The sequence below is a fragment of the Lolium rigidum genome, chromosome 2, assembly GCF_022539505.1.
Source record: "Lolium rigidum isolate FL_2022 chromosome 2, APGP_CSIRO_Lrig_0.1, whole genome shotgun sequence".
NCBI classification, from domain to species: Eukaryota; Viridiplantae; Streptophyta; class Magnoliopsida; order Poales; family Poaceae; genus Lolium; species Lolium rigidum.
The window spans coordinates 3,782,993-3,798,353 of record NC_061509.1 but is presented as its reverse complement, the minus strand read 5'-3'; the positions used below and the strand labels follow the sequence as shown (position 1 = coordinate 3,798,353).

Below are 15,361 nucleotides of genomic sequence, written 5' to 3'. Positions count from 1 at the left end.
TGATGAATTGATATGGGCTGCGTGATTATGATCTCCTGCTAATTCGGATCTGCGGAGTAGGAGGATATGTGCTGACCTGCTTGTTAGGGATTTCAGAACGATTCGTTGCGTTTATTCTGGAATGATTTGTGACAAGAGTTAATCCTTCTTCATTTCTCTGTCGTGTTAGGATTCTGAAATTGTTAGACTGTTTAGGATACTGTTCTATCTGGGAAAACGATTTTGGTTGTTGATCCGGGAATTTCTACCTTTTGTGAACTTGAACGATAATGCATATGCTTATCGTTAAGTAAAGGGAGCTTGAACGGTAATGCATATGCGCCTGAAAATTCAGCAAAGTTCTGACTATGCTGATCGCTTAGGAACCGGCAACCCCTCAATTTTCCCTCGCTAGAAAGATAATATCCGTGAACTTATTCCCATGCAATTTTGTAGGCCAGACTATGAAGCTGGATTGCAGGATTTCCTTGAGTGTTTGACAAACTATGAGAAGGTCTCAAACTCTCAATACTAAACGAGCTATATTCTGGTGTAGTGTTGCATGCGAAATGAAAATTTTGAGCTCTGTAACTATATAATGTTGAATCAAGTAGGATTCATATTGCAGGTCTACGAGCCAGTGGAGGAAGGTTCTTATATCAAAATGATTGATATGGTTAAAGGGGAGGGTGGTCAGTTACAGGTAACAAACATTATCTTCCTGGTTATCCTTCTGTCCTGTAAAAGGGGTATTCGGTTACTAAGTTTTATATTTACAAGGCACAAGATAGGTTCTGACCTGTTATATCTCAAACTGTACTAGGGTTCATTCATTACACCAAACCGAGCATTTTTGTTGAGTTATGTTCTTGTGGGCTTCTAGCTTTTGAAACTTGTCATGCAAGATTTGTTTAGTATTTCTTTGAATTTCTTAACTTTTTGTCACCTTGTTCCTCGTGAACAATATCAGTGGCTATCTCCCTGGTCGTATTGTCCTTTTCTTGGTATGTACTTCAATGCTTAGTTGCTTACACTATAAATTTGATATATGATTCAGAGGTTAAAAAATCTCGCTGCATTGTTCAGAAGTTCTGCTTTACTATTACTAGAATTTGAAAACAGAAAACTATGGAAAAAAAACATGTTCTGCTATTATCTTCATGGCTCCAACCTAACTCATGTGCTGTACTATTTAACTATCCTCAGGTTGGAATCTGTCATCATCGAGCTGGAGCGCCAGCGAGCACCAGTGGTTGTTATATCCCACCGGGTAAATTGCTATAGTTGATGAAACAGGTCCTGCGTAGAAACACTTTCTTGAATTGCTTACCCTATTTATAGGCCGTCATCTGCGAGCGCTGTACTCGTATTTTGGCGACGGGCCTTTGAGGGAAGTTCCGGACATGGAGGTAGCATGGGACATTTTTATCTTTTGTTGTTGCTCGGTTCCGTATTGAAAACTCTCGAAACATTGCTTGAACCAAATCAATCCCTTTGTAATGTAATCTAGATGCCACTCCATACCATAATCTTTCTGCGACAACGGTAATAGATTAAGTTTATTATCATTTTCTATAATTCTTAAAATGTGATAGAAATTGTTTGACATAGATGCCATATTTGGATGAGGGGTCTCCATTAGAGATGGACTATGCAGTATACCTTATCCGGAATTGTGGAAGCTCTAACTTACACCATTCTGTGCCTTACCCGTGTATCTCTTCTTTCGTAGATTGTTGTCACACGAATTGTTGAGCTCTCGTTGTTTTAGTTTTAGGTATGGACTGTTTGGCATCCAGGTAGTTATTAGTAGATAATAGATAACTTAGAGATCATATGTTCTTAATACACGGTAATACTTCGGTTGATCATCCGAGCAAGTATGAAGAGGAAGAAAAATATCAAGGAAGCAAATGCTGATAGTAAGAAGAGGAAGAGGAACACCAAATCAGATAAGCAGGTACAGGATAGCCAAGTAGAGGATAGTCAATATTTGTCGAAGATCAATGTAACTTAGATGCATGATATTGTGTTTTGCAACGTTGGTTGCAGAACATGTTAAGGTTAAACATTACAGTGTATTGACGGATCATGTTGGATCATGTTTGTTGAATAATATTATATTGTCCTGATTGTTATATTTTGTTGGAGAATCTGGTGCCTCAATTTTCATTTGGAGTCGCTATGAATGTGCCTTGAATTTAATTTGTCGAGCACTCGTGATGAATGCCTTGAATTCATATTCCGGCACTTTTGAACATGCCTCCAAATTAAATCGTTGGCATTATTCAACCGTGCCTCCAAAAGTAATTTGTGGCACTGCTGAGAAAATGCCTGCAAAAATATTTACAGGCATATTTGAAAAGTGCAACAATTCCATATGCCGGCACTTTTTAATGTGCCTGTAAATATTTTTGCCGGCACTTTTCCTGAAATGCCAGCAATAGTTTTTAACGACTGCAGTAAATGCAGCACTTTTTTTTGTGCCTTGAAAACATTTTTCTGGCATTTTTGGTGGTTTTGCAGGCACTTTTTGGTGCCTCCATTGTGGGTACGTGACGTAGTGAAAAAGGAATTAAAGAGAAGAGAAAACCCCTAAAAAGGTAGGGAAGAGCAGGATCTCAGGGCGGCTCCCAGATCAAACGCTGAAGTTTCTTCGCACCTGCAAAAGCCCAACCATTTGCTTCATCTTCAATCCGATGCAGCAGCTGCCGTAGGGAGCTGGCTTTTTCTTTGAAAATACGAGCCTTTCTTTCAGTCCACAGTTTCCAAAGAACGAGAATGATGATCGATTTAACACCGTCTCGGTGATCAACGTGTGTTGCAGCTATCATTGCATTCCACGCATCATGCATATTATCGCAAGCGCTCCAAGCTCGAGGGGCAAGACCGTTGCAGTGTTGCCAGGAAGCGATGGACGCCAAAAGGATCCGAGCGAAAGGGCAGTCAAAGAAGAGGTGCTGATGTGTTTCGAGGTTCCTGATGCACATGGGGCAAAAATAGCAGTTTGGCCATCCTCTTTGCAGCAGTCTATCAGCAGTCCAAACACGCTTTTGGATCAGTAGCCATCCGAATAGTTTGCACTTGGCCGGCGCCCAGGTTTCCCAGATGAGGTCTTGAGCAACGGGGGTGATACGGCCAGCGAACTGTGCTTGGTAAGCAGACTTGGTCGAGTAGAATCCGTCGGCGGAGAGGACCCATAAAATGGAGTCGTCGACGTCCGGCTGAAGGGCGATCGTTGAGAGCTCCCGCCAAAGTGCGAGGAATTCCGTTGCGATTACGTCGTGAGGCGCGCGTCCCAGGTCGAGTACCCAGCGATAGTCAGATAGCTCCTGTGCCACGGTCCGGTGCTTGCGGATGGAGTGCTTGTAGAGCAGAGGGAAACGGCAGCGCAGAATCTCGCCACCGCACCAGTTGGACCACCAGAAGCTGGCCCGCGTCCCGTTACCGACGGTGACTCTAGTGGCGGCCGCAAAGAGACAGCGATCAAGAGCGCTGCAAGGTGTGCCTAGCTGCGTCCATGGGCGTTCCGGATGGTGCCATTGGAGCCACAGCCACCTGAGGCGGAGCGCACGCGCGAAGCGGTCAAGGTCGAGGATTCCCAGGCCGCCGAAAGTCGTGGGAGAGCAAACCGTTGGCCAGTTAACTTTGCATTTGCCGCCAGCAGTACCAGTTTCATCAATGTCCCAAGTGAACCGCCTGCGGACTTGGTCAAAAGCCATGGTGAACTTTTTTGGCAGCGTCAGGGCAGTAAACGCGTAAGTGGTAAGGGCATCGAGTACGGAGCGGGTAAGGGCACGCCGTCTGCCGGCATTGAGGAGCTTCCCTTTCCAAGCAGCAAGCTTTGCACGGCTGCGATCGAGTAGCGGTTGTAAGTTGGCCAGGCGCAGCCTTCCCAAAGTCAGCGGCAAACCTAGGTATGTGATAGGGAATTGGGTGATTTGGCCGTTGAAGCCGGAGAGAACGGATTCCAGGTCGATGTCGCTGCATCTAATCGCAGAAACCGTACACTTGGCCACATTGATCCTGAGGCCGGAAGCGTTGCCGAAGCCGTGGACGATGCCAAGCAGAACATCAAGCTCCTCGCGGCGCGGATTAGCGAAGATGACCGCGTCGTCGGCGTAGAGGCTTAGACGAAGAGAAGCCTCCTTGACCGGCAGAGGGTTTAGGATGTCGTTTGTGGTCGCTTGCTGGATCAGCAGCTGTAGAGGGTCGATGGCGAGATCAAAGAGGAGGGGAGACAGGGGGTCGCCCTGCCGGAGTCCACGGCGGTGCTTGAAGGGGCTGCCCGCCACGCCATTGAGGAGCACGGAGGTAGTGGCCGTGGCGAACAGGAGGGTGATCCAGTCTCTCCAGCGCGGCGGAAAGCCAAGCCGTTGCATCAGTTCCAGCAGAAAATCCCAGGAGACCGTGTCAAAAGCTTGGGCGAAATCAAGCTTGATGAGGAGGCTCGGCTTCTTCCGTCGGTGCAAGAGGCGCGCAAGGTTTATAACGTAGAGGAAATTCTCGTGGATGCAGCGAGATTTTAGGAATGCGCTTTGGGCGGGGGAGACGATGCCGGCCATGCGCGGCGCTAGCCGGCGAGCAAGCACCTTGGAGAAGAGCTTGGCGAAGGAGTGAATCAGGCTTATAGGGCGGTAGTCTTTGGCGGTCGCCGCCGGGCAGCGCTTGGGGATGAGGCAGAGAAGCGCGGAGTTGAGGCGCGCAAAACCGCCCGTGGCGAGGCGATAGAGCTGACCGAATGCGGCGACGATGTCATCACGAATGATGTGCCAGCACTTGCGAAAGAAAATGCCGTTGAAGCCGTCGGGGCCGGGAGCCTTTTCTGCTGGGAGGTCTTTGACGGCGGCCCAGATTTCCGCAAGTGTAAACGGCGTATCAATGCCCGACAGATCAACCAAAGGCAGGGGTAAGTTGTCCCAAGCAATGGAGGCGGAGCGGGGCGAGGTGGTGCCCAGCGAGGCCGTGAAGTGCTGGAGTAGGGCGGCGGCCTTGTCGTCGTGGGAGGTGACGACGGCGTCGTCAGTTTGGAGCAGGTGGATATGGTTTTTTCGGCGACGCGCGTTCATCTTGAGGTGGAAGAAGCGTGTGTTCGCGTCGCCATCACGGAGCCAGGTGATGCGTGAGGCTTGACGCCGACGGGCGCGCTCAATGGCGGCAAGGCCGAGGATTCTAGCTTTGAGGAGTTTACGCAGCGCAAATTCTTCCGCGGAGAGGAGCCGTCGATCTTGGGCAACGTCGAATCTGAAGACAATTTCTGAAGCAAGGTGCAGCTGGAAACGAACATCACTGAAGTGGAGCTTGCTCCAAAGCTTCAGATCACGGGCCGTGCGTCGCATCTTGTCGTGAAGTCTGGAAAGGGGGTTTTGCGAGGCGGTTTGGTGATTCCAAGCCGTGGTCACCGTGGCGTAGAACCCGGGGAAGCGATGCCACAAGGATTCGAAGCGGAAGCTGGCGCGGCGTGGAGGGCAATGGAGATCGGTAAGGAGGAGGGGGCAGTGGTCCGAGTGGGCGGAGGTCAAGGCCTGCACTGCACAAGCATGGAAGAGGGCTTCCCATGCAGAATTGCAGAAGAAGCGATCGAGCCTGACAAGGGTAGGCTGCTGTCGTTCGTTGCTCCAGGAGAACGCCCGATTGAGGCAGCGTATCTCCTTCAGTTCGGCGAGGTTGAGGGCCGCACGGAACTGGCCCATCAGGCGTCTGTTGAGGACGGCGTTGTTTTTATCCCTGGCTTCGTAGATTAGGTTGAAGTCACCCGCTATTAACCAGGGTTGGATGCTAGCAGGTCGAAGAGCAGTCATCTCCTGGAGGAAGTCCGGCTTGCGCTCGTCGTCTGCGGGCCCGTAGACAGAGGAAAGAAGGAAGGAGGTGCCAGAGCGGAGGATGGTAACCGTGGCGGTGACCGAGAAACGGCGGATGTCGGGGTTGGAGAGCGCCACGACGGAGTCATCCCAGAAGATCGCCACGCCGCCTCTGGTGCCGTCTGCTGGAAGGAAGAGGACGTTGCCACGATTGGGGCCAGCAATTTCCTTCGCAATGTTTGAGGGAATGTCGTCAAGCTTCGTTTCTTGGACACATGATGTCTACGGGAGCTTCTATTCTTGTAGACAGTGTTGGGCCTCCAAGAGCAGAGGTTTGTAGAACAGCAGCAAATTTCCCTTAAGTGGATCACCCAAGGTTTATCGATCTCAGGGAGGAAGAGATCAAAGATATCCCTCTCATGCAACCCTGCAACCACAAAGCAAGAAGTCTCTTGTGTCCCCAACACACCTAATAGGTGTACTAGTTCGGCGAAGAGATAGTGAAATACGAGGTGGTATGAATATATATGAGCAGTAGCAACGGCACTCGGAAAAGTGCCTTGCCCGAGACGAGTAAACAAGCAGTAGTAACGCAGCAGTAGTAACGCGAAGAAACGAGTAAACAAGCAGCGATAGCGATATTTAGGAACAAGGCCTAGGGATTAGACTTTCACTAGTGGACACTCTCAACATTGATCACATAACAGAATAGATAAATGCATACTCTACACTCTTGTTAGATGATGAACACATTGCGTAGGATTACACGAATCCTCAATGCCGGAGTTAACAAGCTCCACAATTCAATGTTCATATTTAAATAACCTTAGAGTGCATGAAAGATCAATTCGACTAAACCAAGTACTAACATAGCATGCACACTCGTCACCTTCATGCTATGTAGGAGGAATAATACACATCAATACTATCATAGCAATAGTTAACTTCATAATCTACAAGAGATCATAATCATAGCATAAACCAAGTACTAACACGGATGCACACGCTGTCACCATTACACCGTGCAGGAGGAATAAAACTACTTTAATAACATTGCTAGAGTAGCACATAGATAAATTGTGATACAAAATACATTGCAATCATAAAGAGATATAAATAAGCACTTCACTACGCCATTCATAACGGTGAGTAAGTATTCGTGAAATATAGCCTAAGAGACCCACACGGTGCACACACTCGTCACCTTTACACACGTGGGACAAGGAGTCTCCGGAGATCACATAAGTAAAACTCTCTTGACTAGCATAATGACATCTAGATTACAAGCATCATCATATGAATCTCAATCATGTAAGGCAGCTCATGAGATTATTGTATTGAAGCACATAGGAGAGAGATGAACCACATAGCTACCGGTACAGCCCCGAGCCTCGATGGAGAACTACTCCCTCCTCATGGGAGCAGCAGCGGTGATGAAGATGGCGGTGGAGATGGCAGCGGTGTCGATGGAGAAGCCTTCCGGGGCACTTCCCCTGCTCCGGCAGGGTGCCGGAACGGAGACTCCTGTCCCCCGCATCTTGGCTTCGCGATGGCGGCGGCTCCGGAAGGTTTTCCGTATCGTGGTTTTCCGTATCGGGGTTTCGCGACGGAGGCTTTAAGTAGGCGGAAGGGCGAGTCGGAGGGCCGACGAGGGGCCCACACCACGGGCGGCGCGGGCCCCCTTGGCCGCGCCGCCTTGTGGTTTGGCCACCTCGTGGCCCCACTTCGTATGCTCTTCGGTGTTCCGGAAGGTTCGTGGCAAAATAGGCCCCCGGGTCTTGATTTCGTCCAATTCCGAGAATATTTCGTTACTAGGATTTCGAAACCAAAAACAGCGAGAAAACAACAACTAGCACTTCGGCATCTTGTTAATAGGTTAGTTCCGTAAAATGCACGAATATGACATAAAGTGTGCATAAAACATGTAGGTATCATCAATAATATGGCATGGAACATAAGAAATTATCGATACGTCGGAGACGTATCAAGCATCCCCAAGCTTAGTTCTGCTCGTCCCGAGCGGTAAAACGATAACAAAGATAATTTCTGAAGTGACATGCCATCATAACCTTGATCATACTATTTGTAAACATATGTAGTGGATGCAGCGAGCAAAACAATGGTAATGACATGAGTAAACAAGTGAATCATAAAGCAAAGACTTTTCATGAATAGTACTTCAAGACAAGCATCAATAAGTCTTGCATAAGAGTTAACTCATAAAGCAATAAATCAAAGTAAAGGCATTGAAGCAACACAAAGGAAGATTAAGTTTCAGCGGTTGCTTTCAACTTGTAACATGTATATCTCATGGATAATTGTCAACATAGAGTAATATAACAAGTACAATATGCAAGTATGTAGGAATCAATGCACAGTTCACACAAGTGTTTGCTTCTTGAGGTGGAGAGAGATAGGTGAACCGACTCAACATAAAAGTAAAAGAATGGTCCTTCAAAGAGGAAAGCATCGATTGCTATATTTGTGCTAGAGCTTTTATTTTGAAAACATGAAACAATTTTGTCAACGGTAGTAATAAAGCATATGCGTTATGTAAATTATATCTTACAAGTTGCAAGCCTCATGCATAGTATACTAATAGTGCCCGCACCTTGTCCTAATTAGCTTGGACTACCGGATCTTTGCAATGCACATGTTTTAACCAAGTGTCACAATGGGGTACCTCCATGCCGCTCGTACAAAGGTCTAAGGAGAAAGCTCGCATTTTGGATTTCTCGCTTTTGATTATTCTCAACTTAGACATCCATACCGGGACAACATGGACAACAGATAATGGACTCCTCTTTAATGCATAAGCATGTGGCAACAATTATTATTCTCATATGAGATTGAGGATATATGTCCAAAACTGAAACTTCCACCATGGATCATGGCTTTAGTTAGCGGCCCAAAGTTCTTCTCTAACAATATGCATGCTCCAACCATGAAGGTTGTAGATCTCTCTTACTTCGTACAAGACGGACATGCATAGCAACTCACATGATATTCAACAAAGAATAGTTGATGGCGTCCCCGTGAAAACATGGTTATCGCACAACAAGCAACTTAATAAGAGATAAAGTGCATAAGTACATATTCAATACCACAATAGTTTTTAAGCTATTTGTCCCATGAGCTATATATTGTAAAGGTGAATGATGGAATTTTAAAGGTAGCACTCAAGCAATTTACTTTGGAATGGCGGATAAATACCATGTAGTAGGTAGGTATGGTGGACACAAATGGCATAGTGGTTGGCTCAAGGATTTTGGATGCATGAGAAGTATTCCCTCTCGATACAAGGTTTAGGCTAGCAAGGTTATTTGAAACAAACACAAGGATGAACGGTGCAGCAAAACTCACATAAAAGACATATTGTAAACATTATAAGACTCTACACCGTCTTCCTTGTTGTTCAAAACTCAATACTAGATATTATCTAGACTCTAGAGAAACCAAATATGCAAACCAAATTAGCAAGCTCTAAGTGTTTCTTCATTAATGGGTGCAAAGTATATGATGCAAGAGCTTAAACATGAGCACAACAATTGCCAAGTATCAAATTATCCAAGACATTTTAGAATTACTACATGTAGTATTTTCCAATTCCAACCATATAACAATTTAACGAAGAAGAAACTTCGCCATGAATACTATGAGTAGAGCCTAAGGACATACTTGTCCATATGCTACAGCGGAGCGTGTCTCTCTCCCACAAAGTGAATGCTAGGATCCATTTTATTCAAACAAAACAAAAACAAAAACAAACCGACGCTCCAAGCAAAGTACATAAGATGTGACGGAATAAAAATATAGTTTCGTGGGAGGAACCCGATAATGTTGTCGATGAAGAAGGGGATGCCTTGGGCATCCCCAAGCTTAGACGCTTGAGTCTTCTTAGAATATGCAGGGGTGAACCACCGGGGCATCCCCAAGCTTAGAGCTTTCACTCTTCTTGATCATAGTATATCATCCTCCTCTCTTGACCCTTGAAAACTTCCTCCACACCAAACTCGAAACAACTCATTAGAGGGTTAGTGCACAATAAAAATTAACATGTTCAGAGGTGACACAATCATTCTTAACACTTCTGGACATTGCATAAAGCTACTGGACATTAATGGATCAAAGAAATTCATCCAACATAGCAAAAGAGGCAATGCGAAATAAAAGGCAGAATCTGTCAAAACAGAACAGTCCGTAAAGATGGATTTTATTAGGCCACCAGACTTGCTCAAATGAAAATTCTCAAATTGAATGAAAGTTGCGTACATATCTGAGGATCATGCACGTAAATTGGCTTAATTTTCTGAGCTACCTACAGGGAGGTAGACCCAGATTCGTGACAGCAAAGAAATCTGGAACTGCGCAGTAATCCAAATCTAGTACTTACTTTACTATCAAAGACTTTACTTGGCACAACAAAACTCAAAACTAAGATAAGGAGAGGTTGCTACAGTAGTAAACAACTTCCAAGACACAAATATAAAACAAAGTACTGTAGCAAAATAACACATGGGTTATCTCCCAAGAAGTTCTTTCTTTTTAGCCATTAAGATGGGCTCAGCAGTTTTAGTGATGCACTCGCAAGAAATAGTAGTTGAAGCAAAAGAGAGCATGAAAAGGCAAATTCAAAACACATTTAAGTCTAACATGCTTCCTATGCATAGGAATCTTGTAAATAAACAAGTTCATGAAGAGCAAAGTAACAAGCATAGGAAGATAAAACAAGTGTAGCTTCAAAAATTTCAGCACATAGAGAGGTGTTTTAGTAACATGAAAATTTCTACAACCATATTTTCCTCTCTCATAATAACTTTCAGTAGCAACATGAGCAAACTCAACAATATAACTATCACATAAAGCATTCTTATCATGAGTCTCATGCATAAAATTATTACTCTCCACATAAGCATAATCAATTTTATTAGTAATAGTGGGAGCAAATTCAACAAAGTAGCTATCATTATTATTCTCATCATCAAATATAGGAGGCATAGTATAATCATAGTAAATTTTCTCCTCAATGCTTGGGGGACTAAAAAGATCATGAAAAGCTTCCCCAAGCTTAGAACTTTCTATATTATTATCAACAATGATGTTCAAAGCGTTCATACTAATATTACTACCAGCATGCAAATAAGATTCCATAGGTTTTTCAATTTTCGCATCAAACAATCCATGTTTTAAATCAGGAAATAGAATAAGAAGCTTATTGTTGTCCATTATGCCAAACTAGTGTAAACAAGAAACAAAAAGATGCAATTGCAGGATCTAAAGGAAATAGCTTCGAGCACAAACACAATGGCGCCATAAAAGTACTGTTACCTGGAACCGGAGTATGAGTGCCTTTTTACCTTTCCTCCCCGGCAACGGCGCCAGAAAAGTGCTTGATGTCTACGGGAGCTTCCATTCTTGTAGACAGTGTTGGGCCTCCAAGAGCAGAGGTTTGTAGAACAGCAGCAAGTTTCCCTTAAGTGGATCACCCAAGGTTTATCGATCTCAGGGAGGAAGAGGTCAAAGATATCCCTCTCATGCAACCCTGCAACCACAAAGCAAGAAGTCTCTTGTGTCCCCAACACACCTAATAGGTGTACTAGTTCGGCGAAGAGATAGTGAAATACAGGTGGTATGAATATATATGAGCAGTAGCAACGGCACAAGAAAAGTGCCTTGCCCAGGAAAGTAAACAAGCAGTAGTAACGCAGCAGTAGTAACGCAGTAAAACAGTAAACAAGCAGCGATAGCAGTATTTAGGAACAAGGCCTAGGGATTAGAGTTTCACTAGTGGACACTCTCAACATTGATCACATAACAGAATAGATAAATGCATACTCTACACTCTTGTTAGATGATGAACACATTGCGTAGGATTACACGAATCCTCAATGCCGGAGTTAACAAGCTCCACAATTCAATGTTCATATTTAAATAACCTTAGAGTGCATGAAAGATCAATTCGACTAAACCAAGTACTAACATAGCATGCACACCGTCACCTTCATGCTATGTAGGAGGAATAATACACATCAATACTATCATAGCAATAGTTAACTTCATAATCTACAAGAGATCATAATCATAGCATAAACCAAGTACTAACATGGATGCACACGCTCGTCACCATTACACACGTGCAGGAGGAATAAAACTACTTTAATAACATTGCTAGAGTAGCACATAGATAAATTGTGATACAAAATACATTGCAATCATAAAGAGATATAAATAAGCACTTCACTACGCCATTCATAACAGTGAGTAAGTATTCTGTGAAATATAGCCTAAGAGACCCACACGGTGCACACACTCGTCACCTTTACACACGTGGGACAAGGAGTCTCCGGAGATCACATAAGTAAAACTCTCTTGACTAGCATAATGACATCTAGATTACAAGCATCATCATATGAATCTCAATCATGTAAGGCAGCTCATGAGATTATTGTATTGAAGCACATAGGAGAGAGATGAACCACATAGCTACCGGTACAGCCCCGAGCTTCGATGGAGAACTACTCCCTCCTCATGGGAGCAGCAGCGGTGATGAAGATGGCGGTGGAGATGGCAGCGGTGTCGATGGAGAAGCCTTCCGGGGCACTTCCCTGCTCCGGCAGGTGCCGGAACGCAGACTCCTATCCCCCAGATCTTGGCTTCGCGATGGCGGCGGCTCTGGAAGGTTTTCCATATCGTGGTTTTTTCGTATCAGGGGTTTCGCGACGGAGTCTTTAAGTAGGCGGAAGGGCAGAGTCGGAGGGCTGACGAGAGGCCCACACCACAGGGCGGCGCGGGCCCCCCCTTGGCCGCGCCGCCTTGTGGTTTGGCCACCTCGTGGCCCCACTTCGTATGCTCTTCGGCCTTCTGGAAGGTTCGTGGCAAAATAGGCCCCTGGGTCTTGATTTCGTCCAATTCCGAGAATATTTCGTTACTAGGATTTCTGAAACCAAAAACAGCAGAAAACAACAGAATCGGCACTTCGGCATCTTGTTAATAGGTTAGTTCCAGAAAATGCACGAATATGACATAAAGTGTGCATAAAACATGTAGGTATCATCAATAATATGGCATGGAACATAAGAAATTATCGATACGTCGGAGACGTATCAACACACAGGATCGCAGCTTTGGCGGTGCAAGCCATCTCAGCGACTACATCGCGGCGAGCAGGGGCGTTTAGCCCTCTAGGGTTCCATCCGAGGATGGAGCAGACTGGTTCACTCATGGGGGAAACAAGAGGGACAGCAGAAGTTTCGGTGACAGACGATACTACTCAACACCACCAATCCAGCATACATATTGGGGTAGGGGCGATCCACAACATAGTATCCCCAAGATGATCGCCCCAAGGCTAACACGACCGGTCCTCTAACCTGAACAAAGCCTAACTCAAACCAGCTTAAGGCTGGTCGCCACCGAAAACTAAGAGAGATGAGCAACATGGGAAACTAATGGGCTGCGGCCGCAGCACCCTCCGATCCGGCTCTGGAAGCCGCGCGGACGATAGCCTCTCTGTCGACGCGTGCAAGGAGTGCAAGGCCGTCGATGCCAGTGGTGGACAGGGGCTCGGAGAATCTTCCCAGGAGTGCCGTCGCCGCCTTTTCCGCGCTTTGCTCAGCGGGGTCGATGGCGGCAAGCTCCCTGGCGAGGTGGAGCGTCGCACGCTGGGAGACCGGTGTCCCAGCCCACTTGGAGGAGCTGCGGGTGATGCGCCTGGAAGCCGTCGGTGGATCGATCCTTGCGATGCGGGGCGACGGCGGCGTGGTTCCCAGCACCGAAGCGGGTGGAGCGGAGAAGAGCCCCTGGAGCAGGTCGTGCGCTTGAGCTTCATCGGCCGGTGGAGGCAGCTCGTCAAGCACCAGGGACGGTGGAGCGTCCAGCAGCAGCGGGCAGCTCTCAGGGACATGGTTGTTCGGTCCCGGCGAGAAGAGCATGGGCTGCTGCGTGGAAGCGATGCAGAGTGCTTCGATCTCCATGCACATGGGGTCCAGGCGGTGCGGGGCCCAGTCGCCAATGTCAAACTGGTCAACACACATGAAATCAGCAAGGGGGTCAGACGAAGCCGAAGAAACGGGGCTGGGCTCGCGGCGAGGTGATACGTCTCCGACGTATCGATAATTTCTTATGTTCTATGCCATATTATTGATGATACCTACATGTTTTATGCACACTTTATGTCATATTCGTGCATTTTCCGGAACTAACCTATTAACAAGATGCCGAAGTGCCAGCTCTCGTTTTCTCGCTGTTTTTGGTTTCGAAATCCTAGTAACGAAATATTCTCGGAATTGGACGAAACGAAGACCCGTGGGCCTATTTTTCCACGGAGCTTCCGAAGACCGAAGAACATACGAAGTGGGGCCACGAGGTGGCGACACCACATGGCGGCGCGGCCAAGGGGGCCCGCGCCGCCCTATGGTGTGGGCCCCTCGTCAGGCCCCCGACTCGCCCTTCCGCCTACTTAAAGCCTCCGTCGCGAAACCCCCGATGCGAAAAACCACGATACGGAAAACCCACCGAGACGCCGCCGCCGCCGATCCCATCTCGGGGGATTCTCGGAGATCTCCTCCCGCACCCTCGCCGGAGAGGGGATTCATCTCCCGGAGGACTCTACACCGCCATGGTCGCCTCCGGAGTGATGAGTGAGTAGTTCACCCCTGGACTATGGGTCCATAGCAGTAGCTAGATGGTTGTCTTCTCCTCATTGTGCTTCATTGTTGGATCTTGTGAGCTGCCTAACATGATCAAGATCATCTATCCGTAATTCTCTATGTTGTGTTTGTCGGGATCCGATGGATAGAGAATACCATGTCATGTTAATTATCAAGTTATTACATATGTGTTGTTTATGATCTTGCATGCTCTCCGTTACTAGTAGAGGCTCGGCCAAGTTTTTGCTTTTAACTCCAAGAGGGAGTATTTATGCTCGATAGTGGGTTCATGCCTCGCATTGACACCTGGGACAAGTGATGTAAAGTTCTAAGGTTGTGTTGTGCTCGTTGCCACTAGGGATAAAACATTGGCGCTATGTCCGAGGATGTAGTTGTTGATTACATTACGCACCATACTTAATGCAATTGTCCGTTGTTAGCAACTTAATACCGGAGGGGGTTCGGATGATAACCTCGAAGGTGGACTTTTTAGGCATAGATGCAGTTGGATGGCGGTCTATGTACTTTGTCGTAATGCCCAATTAAATCTCACTATACTTATCATGTCATGTATGTGCATTGTTATGCCCTCTCTATTTGTCAATTGCCCGACTGTAATTTGTTCACCCAACATGCTTTTATCTTATGGGAGAGACACCTCTAGTGAACTGTGGACCCCGGTCCATTCTTTTATACTGAAATACAAATCTGCTGCAATACTTGTTTTTACTATTTTCTCTTCAAACAATCATCTTCCACACAATACGGTTAATCCTTTGTTACAGCAAGCCGGTGAGATTGACAACCTCACTGTTTCGTTGGGGAAAAGTACTTTGGTTGTGTTGTGTGATACGTCTCCGACGTATCGATAATTTCTTATGTTCTATGCCATATTATTGATGATACCTACATGTTTTATTGTCGGGGGGAAGA

At 46.3% G+C, this 15,361-nt stretch overlaps 1 long non-coding RNA gene across 1 annotated transcript; it reads left to right on the top strand.

Moving 5' to 3' along the window:
• Positions 1 to 376: 376 nt before the first annotated feature.
• On the top strand, positions 377 to 840 carry LOC124685856. Its single transcript, XR_006997633.1, has 3 exons — positions 377 to 493; positions 608 to 682; positions 803 to 840. It is a non-coding gene; the product is annotated as an uncharacterized LOC124685856 (long non-coding RNA).
• Positions 841 to 15,361: the final 14,521 nt, after the last annotated feature.